Raw genomic sequence first — 13,503 nt, forward strand, 5'->3', positions numbered from 1 at the left:
TTTCATTTTTAATAATTAGTATATATTCGTTAAAATTATTTTTACTTTCTTTTTTAAAATATAATAAGAAAACTGTATATAAAAAACTACATAATTGTTTTTATAAAAATCAGAATATTAAATATTTTTAAAACTTTTAAAAAATATTAATCATTGATAATATGGAGGGAAAAAATCTTATATGGTTATTTATTAATTAATTTTTGTTAATATAAGTTCTATTATTAATTTTAAATATCTAAAATAATAATATTTTATTAAAATAAATATTTTTATATAAAATATTAAAATATAATAAATATCATTTACTTTAAAAATTATTATTTTTAAATACTTTAAAAATATTAACATTTTTATCTATTTACATTTTATTTACTTTTTGTGTTTTTTCTTTTTGGGAATTTGAGATAAATAAATGTGTTGGGTAATTAAGTTATGAAAATGTTATTTTTTTTATTTTGTTATTCAAACTATTAAAATTGACATAACGTCAAGATGATATAGTTTTAATTAAAGATAAAAATAATGTAAATTTTTTTATTTATTTTTAAAGATATTAAAAGTATGAAAGAGAAAAAGAATATTTAGAATTTATACTAGTTCATCTTAAAATGTTAGGGCTATGTCTAGTTTTTGAGTCATAGTCAAAATTTTTAATATTCAATCAAAACTTACAAATGCAAATGTAATGACTAATACTAAGAATTTTTGTATGAATATTTATAAACTAAAAAAGTCAAGTATATTACACTTATTTCTTTAGACTTAAGACACATTAAGAATAAGAATGAAGTTTTTTAATTTATAAAAGACTTAAAATAATAAGAACTTTTTGAATGTATTTATATTTGCTTCTTATCTTTTGTATGAATATGTGTTTCTTTATATATTTTTATAGATCTGGTAAATGAGCTAGCCCTAAAAAAAACTAATAAAAATATTTTTGTCATTAAATTTATTACTATATTATCTTTAAGTGAATTGTTTTAAACAATTATAACATTTAAATTAATACTCTTTTAGTAAAAAGTTGAAAGCAATAATAATTAAAAAAAAGAACTAGTAAGTACAAAGATCAATAAAAAAAAGAAAAAAGTCACTTGTCCACACATATATATGTAGTACTTAAATGTATGCTAAGTCATTTGCACGAGTATCTATGATCTATTTAAAAACTCAGATAAAGACAAAGTATGGAAACTTAAGTTTATTTGTTTGATAGTGTCATGATGCAACTCATAGATTGGAGAGGAATAAAAAGTAGTGATTGTTTTTAACATAATTTCTAAATGTGCCTTTAATCAAAGTAAGATTTTTTGCTCTTCTTTGAATTTGTACAAGATAAAAAAGTAAACATTATTATTTAACAGTACTATTAGTCTAACACAGTGTTATAGTTTATGAAAGTTATCATTATGTCCATATAGATCAACAAAATTTAACAAATTTATAATAGTTGTAGTGATAGAGGACTTATTTGAAAATTTTTAGAAACATAAAGACTCCGTAAAAAACTTTTAAATTATAAACACTCAATAAAAATTTAGTAAAACCATGAGTATGTTAACCTATATGATATATTTAAACTTTTAGTGCTTAATTCTTAGCTAAAAAAAGAAGGAAAGAACACCACCTTTTCTGTTAAATTATAAAAAAAATTGAGTGACCCTAATTTCTTTCATAATTCTATGTTCCCGAGCTTTCCTTTGCCCCAACAATTAAATGGATAAATACATAACTAAAGAGGAACCGTGTGTTCATGTGATAGTAATAATGATACATAATGGAATTGAGGTACCTGTAGTTCAAAATCCCTATCCTATATAGAGTGTAGGATGATATTTGGAGTAAGTTCATGTTCTCTTATTTATTACATAACATAACACTAATAATGGGTTTATGTAAAAGACAGATTAGGAGCTTTATCTTATGCTTTGTACTATGTGTAGAAAAAATTTATTCAACAAAAAGAAGTTTTAAAATATAACTTCCCATATTTTGTACTACTCATATTTCAATGTGCTTTGTCTGGTGAGATTGCAAGGTATTATGAGTTTTTTTAAGTACTACTTGATGAAAGAATTACCATGCAAATAAGTTGTATTTAAAATGACAATATACTATTAGAATGGCTTATTTATGTTTAAGCATTTTTACCTCAAAGATGTGTATAATGAAATTTATTTTTCACAAATGCATGAGTACATAAATAGTTGCTCAAGAGAAGCTTGACAGAAACACATCCATGACCATTAAGTGAAGACTGAAGTACTCCAGTCAATTTGGAATCCTTATAAGGTATATGACTAACTTTATCTTTAACCAACTTCAAAATAACATGTGCAACAAAGATAATTATACTTCAACAGAAGCATAAACATGCATATTCATTAAATACAACATATAGTGAATTATTTATGCTTTAAAACTATTGCACAAAGATCATTCTTAATCAAAAGAATATACTATCATTCTATCAATAACAATAGATAACATAATTGGCTTAGAAGGAAGAGAAGGTTTAAAGCTTAAAAGAATATAGAAAATGAAGATTCTGGAGCAAGTTAAGAGATCAATGGTACAAGACAAAGGACTTGATAATTTTGTTATGATATATTACTTAAGAATTTAGTTTCATTTAGAGCAAGCTATACCCGTAGCCTCATTGTGTTATAACCATGCACACCCAAATTATGTATCATTATTCAAATAAATTGTATAGACAAGGTTCATATTACATTCATGAACACATTAAATTTTGAAGTAACCACGCTTCATAAAACATAATCAACATATATAATTTTCTTTCCTTAGAAAGTATAAAATATTTGTACTAAATATGTTATCTTTAATCTTTATTAACTCCTTAAAAACTTTGTAACTTAACACCTTGTAAAAGCTTTTATTTGACATTTAGATGTCAGAATTGAGAGAAATAAACACCTTAAAAGCTTTTCAAATCAATTAAATAATGACATAGTTTTACTATCAAATAACTTAATCATTATAGTAAAATACTCAACAAAATATTCATATAACATTATAAGTTATGGATAACAAATATAACAAAATAATAAATATTCATATCTTTAATGTTATTTGCTAACTCTAATATTTTTTTTAACATGTTAGTTTATGTTATAGACATTTATACATCTATTAGACAATTTGTACACATTTTTTGAGAAGTGCTTTTGACAAGGTATAGATTTTTACTCCATCAAAAGTTCTTTTTGAATTCTTTCTCCTGTTCTTTTTATTGACTTAGTGCTTAGTTTGAAGAATGAGTAGAAATGTGATTTTGTCTCTACTAAAAAAGTACGCTTTTACTTTATTTGAAAATAGATCTATTTCTTTGGTCAACACTTACTTTTGTCGTTACTTAATATACCATCAGTTAAGTACTTCTCATTATTAATTTTTTATAGGCCATAATTTCTAATGCATCATTTTTTACCAATTGATGTTTTTGAATGCTAGCTTATAATAAAACATTTAGTAGACTTATCAAATAACAATATAAAATTCAATTAGGACATTTTATTTTCTTTTCATACACAAAATGTGTCAGACTTTTAGTCTTAAAGAAAATAATCTTAAATCTAAAAGTTTCTTCCTTTTTTATGACGACAAAATAATAAGTTTTTATAAATTTTATTAACAGCAATAAGCATACCATAATTTAGTCATGCATCAAATACAATCCTATAGATTATCAAGATAAGAGCAAGTATAACAAAGCAAGTGTAAAAGATTTGTTTTGTTAAAAAAAGAAAGGCATTAATTACATCTTTACTCTCTCCATTTGTAAACATAAAAATAAAACTTTGCCAAAAACTATACTTCTTCTATCTAAATGCAAAACATCATTGCCTCTATATGGCAAATGACTCTAACCAAATAAGACAATTAGTAAGATTAGAAGTGATGGATTGTTGAGGAGTAGTGAGAGACTCAAGCTTGTCAATGTAAGGTTTCAAAGTGTATTGTTGAAAAATTGTTGGAGGTTAAATATTTAACAAGAAAGGAAGTGGAGAAACAAAGGATGTAGTTTTATAATATTTGTTAAGCACAAAGAAAGGAAGAATAAGAATAACCTAGAAAGAAAAAGAAAGATTCATTAGCATGTAATAAAAAAAAGTAATAGTATAAAAATGCTTGGTAGGTTTTAAAAAAGGCTAAGACTTAAAAGAATAAAATAGAAAAAAAAATCAATACAAAATGTAGAAAGATGAGACAATCTCCACTAAATTCTTTTCTTTTGCGGTTAGACAAAAGATGGTGCTTAAGAAATTATTTAGACCTTATGATTTACAACAATTAATCTTACATATGTTTCAACTACGTTCGTTTTGAACAACATTTTAGTCTTTTCTTCTTTATTAGTGTTGGTTGGAGGAATCCTTGGTAGCATTACATCATGTAAAAGTTAATTTGATAATGCATCTTCCACGGGTCCACTTAGGGATTTATTTTAACTCTGAAGTACCTCTCACTACCCTTTACTTCTTGAGTATCTGGTTAATCAATCACTCATCTTATGCATTAATCAACCATAGGCATTTAAGGACTTCCTTAACTTTAATTTTTGGATAGTTGATTGAAAGTTTAGGTGTTAACTGTTTAAGGTTTAAAATATTGGAATTATAGGTACATTTAGGATGTTGGATTCTTATATACAATTATTTATAGTGAAACTATATTTCCATCTACAAGTTATATAATGTCATCAATCATATTGTTGACATCAAATATGACATTATCATGTTAACGACTAGTATCCTTCATATGTTTCTCCAAGACCTCAATGATAGTTGCACCTTTGTTGCCTTTTCTTCTCATTCCTTTTTGTATTGACTCTACTTATTAGAGATTATTTTATGGTTATACATCCTTATTATATAGTTTAAAGATTGTAAGCTTGCATGAATATATGTCAACAAATTGAGGATTCTTTTTTACCTTGATTATCTTAATTTTTTATTTTTTATTTTCCTATTATGATGTTCAATTGGTTTAACATGCATAACAACTTTGAAGATAAAGACTTCAAACTTTGACCTTTTGTTTTTGTTAGTGGTTGAATAGAAAAAGGTTCTTTTTGTTTTAAAGTTAGTTGGATTGGTTAGGATTTAGATGATTGTATTGACGATGCAACTATAGACACTTGTTGTCCTTAACATGAGACTAGTGAGGTTAGTCTCTTTAATATGTCTATTTTTAAGTAAAAATAATTTCAAAATTAAACTGTTTATAACATCAATTCTTGTTTTAATTTATCAGACACGTCACATGTTAACATATTTCAGCAACAACATATTGGAAATATCATAAGTCATTCAATTCATCACCAAAATTTATGATACAAGTGACATTTTCCATTTTGGTTATATAGTTTTACATAAAAATACAAGTAAAAACTCATCACTCTCAGATTTCAAAATAATTCATAAATATTCTCTGCTACTCTAAACAACTTACTTCTTAGAATTAGTTAAATAGAAAACTCACAAATATTTTATTTTAAGTCTAAAATTCATCAAACTAGTGAGTATATTTTTCTTATAATCTCTATTTTCATTCAAAAATACTAATAAAATATGCCATTTGTTTCCTTAAACGCAAAAACAGATTTCTTAATAACATGCACCAAAATATTATTTTCATACAACATCTTCAGAAAATCATAAGTATTATATTTTAATTCCAATTTGAGCAAACTTAAAGAGAATAGTTTCCTTATGAAGTCTAATTTCGTAAAAAAAAAAAATATAAATAAAATAACTTCATGCATGAATTTTAAGAAGAAAAGAATTTAAAGTGAGCTATTCTTAAGAAATCATTTACACACATTATAATATTAAAAAATTCATATCTATTTTGTTTCAAATCCAAATCAAGTAAAACTAGTGAGAAAATCTCCATTAATAAGTCTATTTGTATAAAAAAAAAAATATAAAATAACACCATATAAAAATATTAAAACAAAATTGAATCAATGCATACTGCTCCTAAAATACTATTTTCATGTATTAGAAGCTTAAAAAAATGATAACTAATTCAATTTAAATTCAAATAAAATAAAAATAGGGGGAAATCTCATAATTTAACTATAAACATGAATAAAATACTAAAAATATTTGTAAAGTTTTTCTCATATTTTACCTTATTTGCAGTTTAGTCCTTTTACTTTATGTTAATTACAAAAAGGTCATTTTCTCCAAATTTGGTAAGTCTCAAATTGTTCAACATATCTTCCATGAATTCATTCTCTTGGTCTTATCACACATATGGTCAAGTGTCTTGTATTTTTAAGGTATATTTTGGGTCCAAAAACGCAGTCCATAGTCATGTCTAAGGTTCAATCTTTCAAATTTGTTCTTAAGTCTTTGTTCTCATCATATTTCTCGTAAATTCTAGAGGTTCCAAATATGTCCAAGGTTTCATAGGTTCTTCTCATGATCCATTTTCATTTTAGTCCATTTCTTATTAAAGTTTTGTATTAAAATCTTCAATAATGTCTTAAAAATACTTTTTAACTCCAAAATAATTTTGATCTGAAAGAAAATCATAAATCTAACTTAGACATCATAGAAATAAGTCACAAAATCATAGATGCACATGAATATGCAAACTTCCATGCAAACAACCACATAGTAAGTAAAGTCATCATCAAATACAACATGCTTTGTGGTTCATAGTGATTTCCATGTATTTATTTGTTTTAATCAAACTTTTAACCATGGATTCACCAACACAAACAATTTCAATCACAACCAAAAGAGGTTAAGGTTCTCCTTTGACTTAAAATCACTTAAATAAAGTATTTCTCTTGATTCTGAAAGGTACATCTCTTACTTGGTATTTTTAGGTTGATCTTGGCTTGATCCTTGGGTGGTCTTTCTCCTCTTCCCTTTTTTCTCTTTTTCTCTTCTTATAAGTGATTTTCTTTCTCCTTGGTATCCTCCTTGCTCAAGTGACAATGGTCTCTAAGAAGTAAAGTTAGAAATCTTGTGAATTTGTGGGGTATCATGGTATTTTTCATGGGGTTCAAGGTTTGATCAAGACTCACGTGACAATGGTCTCCAGTAAGAAAAGTTGGAAGCTTTGTGAATTTGTGGAGTATCATGATATTTTTGGTGGAGTTTAAGGTTTGATTCAAGACTTTTATGGTAAGTTGATGGATGATTCAACATAGTGGGGTTCAAGAGATGAGTGTATGACTGATTGTAGAAGCGTTTGAATGTTGCTAAATTTGGAAACTCTCTTTCCCTTGCATGGTTGCTCCATTCTTACGTGAAATTGTATTTCACTTTGAATGTGTTTCTAAAATTTTGTTTTGGCTGAATTGTCATGGGTGACTTATGAATAAATAGAAGAGTCTAAGAAAAGCATTTTTACTTCACAAGGTGGGCCTTTATAGCTTCCTATCCATGTTAAAATTATCCCTCAAAGTTTCAAAGTATGGTTAGCAATTTTCCAAGTCATGATGTCATGTTTTATGACTTTGTATTGCAGAATTTTATATATAAAATTAAAGATACCAATGATCATATATAACATACATCATAACATTTTAATATAATTCTAACGATATATAATTGACTAATTGCATTAAACGCATACCTGATAAGAACTCGCGAGTCATAAGCAATCCTTATTTTCAAGTGAGCATGTACTACTCTCTTCTCTAATTGCTATTATCCTACACTAGTAATCATGTAATGGGGTAACAATTATATATAAGCCTAATCATATGAGAGCAAGAACCCCTCACTGGATATAACATCCCGAATTTTGTAATATTGATTATTATTATTATTATTATATAAATGTAAATGGATGTTGAAACTGCACTTGAGTGCATGATGAGTATAGAATGGTGATATATATATACATGTGTGCATATATTATAAACGTGGATGCTGAGTGTGCATCAAGATTGGCTATACTGAACTGTTTGAAATAAGCTGAGTATAGGGTGCAAGGTGTTCTCGCTGCAGTGAGAGAAGTCTCGTTGTAGCGAGAAGACCCTGGGAAGAAGGCGTGAAATTGTCGCCTTCTCACTGTAGTGACAAAATAATAGTTTGGACTGTAATTTTGGATACGATCTCATTGTAGTGAGATTTTGTAGAAACCAGGATGCAGTTTTCTCTGAGATATTCGCTGTAGCGACAAGAGGCGTCGCTGCAGTAAGAGTGTGTCACTGTAGCAAGAATGTCGCGACCAGAGAGGTATTTGAAGGGGTTAGAATTTGGAAAATTCATTTCTCATTCCTCTCTTCAAAATCTCTTTGATTCTCTCGACCCAAAATTCTATTTCACCGATTAAATTGCCTCCAAAGCCGTTCGGGAGCTAGATTGAAGGTTAGATTTGTGTTGGGAAGCTTGGAGGTGAGTTTTAATGGTTAGGATTTTGATTTCTCATTCTCATTCTCTGTTTTCTTGGTTTCCCTTGGTTCTCATATGATTCTTTTATGTATTTAGGATGAAATTCATGTGGGAAGCACTTCCTAGGGTTGAATTCATGTGTAAGTCATCAATTCGAGGTAAGATAGAATCGAAAAAAGCAGTGAAAAAATATATTCAATAGTCTCGGATCAATGGTCCAGAGCATCTCTATCTATCTACATAAAAGATGACACAAAAATCAGCAGATAAGCAGATATGGGTCTCTAGTTCGGATTGAACTACGTCCTTGATTCTGAGTTGATGGCTTGCTCACTCATATAAGCAAATAAAAAATTATGTATAGAAATAGAAAGAGCAAGACATGCTTGAATAACAGAAGAAATGAACGATTGTCTCTCAGCTCCGTTCAGCTTCCTGCTCTCATAAGCAAGCAACTGGGTGGCCCTCAACAGCCACAAGTGCCATGAGTCTCCTGTCTCCTCTCTTGGAAGGCGAACTTCTGCCCACCCTTTCTTTGAACCTTGTCAATGATCGAACTTAAAGATATGAACTGAGTGCCATTTGATGAGTAACTGAGAACAAGGGAGAGGGATATGGAAAGGATGAAGTAATGAAAGACGAAGTCATTGCTAGTAGTAAGGACTTGTCACGATCCATTGGTTCATATAAAATCCATGTCCTAGGTGTATCAAAAAACATTCTTTTCGCTAAGCGTATATAATAAAATAGAGTGAAAGGTCCACCCTGAAAGGGGGTACTAACTAACAGCTGAGTCCTCTCCGAACCGCAGGATATAGTTGCCAGTCGATTGATCCTCTGCTTATGGCTGTCTCGCTCCTATCGCTTTATTGGCAACCCCTATCGCTAATTAGAGAGAGGTAGAGAATCGAATTAAGTGGCGGCCTTTAGCTCTTCTTCTTTTCGCCCTCTTTGCCGCAGTTATTCCATCTGGTGGTATACTAGAGTTGATAGGCTTGCCTAAAGGCTGCTCTTCTGCCTGACCCTTAAGTAAGGGCAGTGGAACTCTACCCTATCTCCTTGTGTTTGGATTACCGTTATTCTGTTAAATGTTGTAATGTGACTGGGATAGAGGGTAGGAAATGTGTGTTTTGATAGAAGTTATTATGTGTTTGAATACAATGTGATCTGTGATGTGATGAGATGGTTGAACCCATCGTGGGTGATTGTAAAATGTGACATGCCATTGATTGGCGATCTAATACAGCAATCTCAAAATAACATTCTAAGCCCTATAGTAGTTCCATCCAATCCTTCACTGAGTCTGGTGTTGATTGTCTTGATTACCTAAAAAGTGAATATAAGGGTGAGTATTCCACACTATCCAACACACACACACACACACACAAATAGAGACTCACCTCAAACAACATTTACTAACATATTTAAATTATGCATTCACAAGACAAGCATCTCTATCTTAGTTACAATCATCATTCATCATCTATTCAAATTTAAAACACAATCGATGCACTCATTGCACTAATATTTCACACACGTGCACTTACCGCAACTATTCACGCTCATTGTGGCACTATGATCATAGTTTCACACCATGAATGGTCGCCGGTCACCCCCGCATCACGGATACCACGTTTGTGGTCACGAATCGCTTAGCAAAGGTGTTGGTTAGAGGTCTAGTCAGAAGGAGAGAGTGTAGCCCGTGGTGCATCCACACTCACTGTTACTGTCACCACCACTCTCTCTTCCTCAAGGTCTTTCTACCGTCCTCATCTTTCACACCTCTAGTGTATCGCTCAATCATTCACAGCTTCATTACAATGACGTTTAACATACCTCATTCACACACATTTCAGCACACACACACACAACATTTATGCTTGCACACGGCACACAGCTCACGTTCATTCACAATACATGGCATATAGCCTATATTCATTTACATCAAACGACACTTAGGCCCACATTCAAATCATACTATACGGCACAAAGGCCCATTTTCATTTACAACACTCGGCACATATGTCCCTATTCTATCACGCTACATTTTTCACATTTACCTACATTCATCATGCCATCCATGCCCATTTCCGACTACTTACATTATTCAATCATCAAGTAAAGATATAATCACATACATTTCAATCAAGGGTATGTCAATCCAATCACAATCAACTCACATTACATTCAAACACACAATAATTTCCATCAACACACTCATTCTTACTCTCTATCTCAATCACATTACAAAAGCATAGCAATTAAACAGATTTTCAAGCAAATGAGATAGGGTAGAGTCCCCCTTACCTCAGATTGAAGACCCACACGCAAATTGACCCAAGAAAGTGCTCCCCACACGGATTTCATCCTAAATACACGGAAAAATTCCTATAAGAATCCAAGGAAATCACAAAAATAGGGAAGGAGAGTGAAAAATCAAAATCCTAACCATTAAAACTCACCTCCAAGTGTTCCCAACACGAATCCAACCTTCAATCTATCTTCCGAACGACTTTGGAGGCAATTTAATCGGTGGAATAAGGTTGTGGTTCGAGAGAATCGAAGAAATTTCGAAGGGAATGTGAGAAATAACCTTTCTGGAACCCTAACCCTCTTTAAATCTTCTTTGGTCGCGACACCCTCGCTACAGTGAGATATTCTCGCTACAACGACACCCTCCCTTGCTATAGCAAAAAATTTAGACAAAATTGTATTCTGATTTCTGCAGAATCTCGCTACAGTGAGACTGCACTCAGAAATGCACCCCCAAACTGTGGCTTTGTCGCTACAGCGAGGGACCTCTCGCTACAACGACAATGCAACAGTTTCATCCTTTTCTCCCAATGCCTTGTTGCTATAGAGAGGATCCTCTCGTTACAATGAGAAAGACACAGTTTCATGCTTCACGCCTAGAGCTCTTTCGCTACAGTGAGAACCTTCTTGCTACAGCGAGAATGCCCTGCAATAGCATTCACACTTAGCCTGCATACACACACCCACTCACATATATGTATATGTAATCAATCTATTTTAGTCTAGTCTTAATCCACATCATTACACACATGTATAGATCATACTCATGTGAATCAACATACCTCATAGGGTAACTCACACATAAATACATATATATATATATATATATATATATATATATATATATACTTTAATAATTAAACAACATTACAAAATCTAGGGCGTTACACCAACAGTGAGCGTGGGTGCACCACAGGCCACACACTCTCCTCCTTACTAGACCTTTAACCAACACCTTTGCTAAGCGACTTGTGACCTCATACGTGGTATCCATGATGCGAGGGTAATCGGTGGCCATCCATGGTATGAAATTGTAATCACAGTGCCACAATGAGCGTGGTTACGTGCAGTGAACGCACGTGTGTGTAAAATATTTTAGTGCCGTGAGTGCATCGGTTATGAATTAAAATGAAATGTTTGAAAGTGTTGCGTGTGATTGACTATAATTAAATAGAATATGTGAGAATATATGTGGAATGTGTAAGGTGAGTCTCTATGTTATGCATGTGTGTTGTTTAATATAGAGTACTCACCCTTACATTTATTTTTCAGGTGACCAAGACGATCAGCACCGGACAGAATGAAAGGGTGGATGAAACTCTATAGAACTTAAGAATTTATTTTGAAAATTGATGTATTAATTGAGTCCTGTAGCAATTATTGATTCAAATTATAATTCACTCTTATTTTGAAATACTTTGATAAAACTATATTAGAAAAGTTTATTTAAATGAAAAATCTATTATTCCCATTTTGTGAAATACATTATTTGAAATTAATATGAAGGTGTTGCACTGGGCATATAGAATGACCTAAACCATCACGAGCCATTCATACTAAAAGCCCAATCACAAAATCTATATAATTAATAATAATTGTACCCATTTATTTTATGTCATAATTAATAACAATATAGCTATAATAATTTAATAATGCTAATCTACAAATTAATATAAATATTAATATTAATGTTAGAAAATCTAACATGTACTTGTCCAATTTGATTGTAATTCTTTGTTTTGATAAATCTAGTTTCTTTCCTCTTAATTCCTAGTTGCTTAGGGAAGGGTTTGGTCATGGTTCAATAAGGAAATTTGGCAATTTGACTTGAGTCAACATTCTCTCGTCATTTCTTGAAAGTTTAGTTGACTCAAGCTCTTCTCTTATTGGCTCTTTTTTTATAGCATCTTCCATACTTTAATTATTGTTCAATTAGATTTTCTTTCAAGCTAAGAAAATATGCAAATTGAATTCGGTTGGCTAAGTTGCAAATTTTGCAAGTTTTTGGCACAAAATGGACCATTTTCCACATCATGTGTGGGCTATTTTTGAGAAATTTGGTTTGAATTTCCTACTTGGATTTGTGGCTTGTTTCTTGAAGGAATATAACTCTATTTGGTCCAATAACTTACCATAAAAACTTTATAATTTTTCATGATCATTTCCTTACTCAAAATGGACCAACATTTTAGCTCTTTCTAGGGATATTTTGGTTATTTTGGCCAAATTTTACAATTTTATTTATTTTCTACTTTTTATTCTTTCCAAATCCATATAATCCCTTATTTATATGGTCTAATTTCATTTAAAATAATTTTAGTAATTAATCTCTACATAAAATTAGGTTTACTCAATATTTACAGTAATCGATTATCCCTTAATTGACTCTTTTCTTTATTTTTAGCTTTTCATGTATTACCTAATTCTAATTTATTTAGATTGATATGATTAATAAATAATTTAGAAGTGATGAAATTCTGGAATGTTACACAAGGCAATTTAAATAAAAGACTAATATGCATAATTATTGCTATTTGAAGGACTAATTTAGGAATTTACTCATATATATACACACACAAACATACTTTAAGTTGAATTATTACATTAAGTGATATATTAACAACTTCAAACAATTGATTTATAGAAACAAATATTGAGTTGCTTCCTTGTGTAGCATGCTTGAATTTAAGAGATAACTTTTATTAGGAAAAATTCAAAAGTCGACTTTAACTCCTATATGTTTGACCATGCGCAATTTAGACTCTAACTTTTGAAAGTATGCAATGCGATACCTATACTT

The sequence above is a fragment of the Abrus precatorius genome, unplaced genomic scaffold, assembly GCF_003935025.1.
Source record: "Abrus precatorius isolate BTA unplaced genomic scaffold, Abrus_2018 Scaffold10, whole genome shotgun sequence".
In the NCBI taxonomy this organism is placed as follows: Eukaryota; Viridiplantae; Streptophyta; class Magnoliopsida; order Fabales; family Fabaceae; genus Abrus; species Abrus precatorius.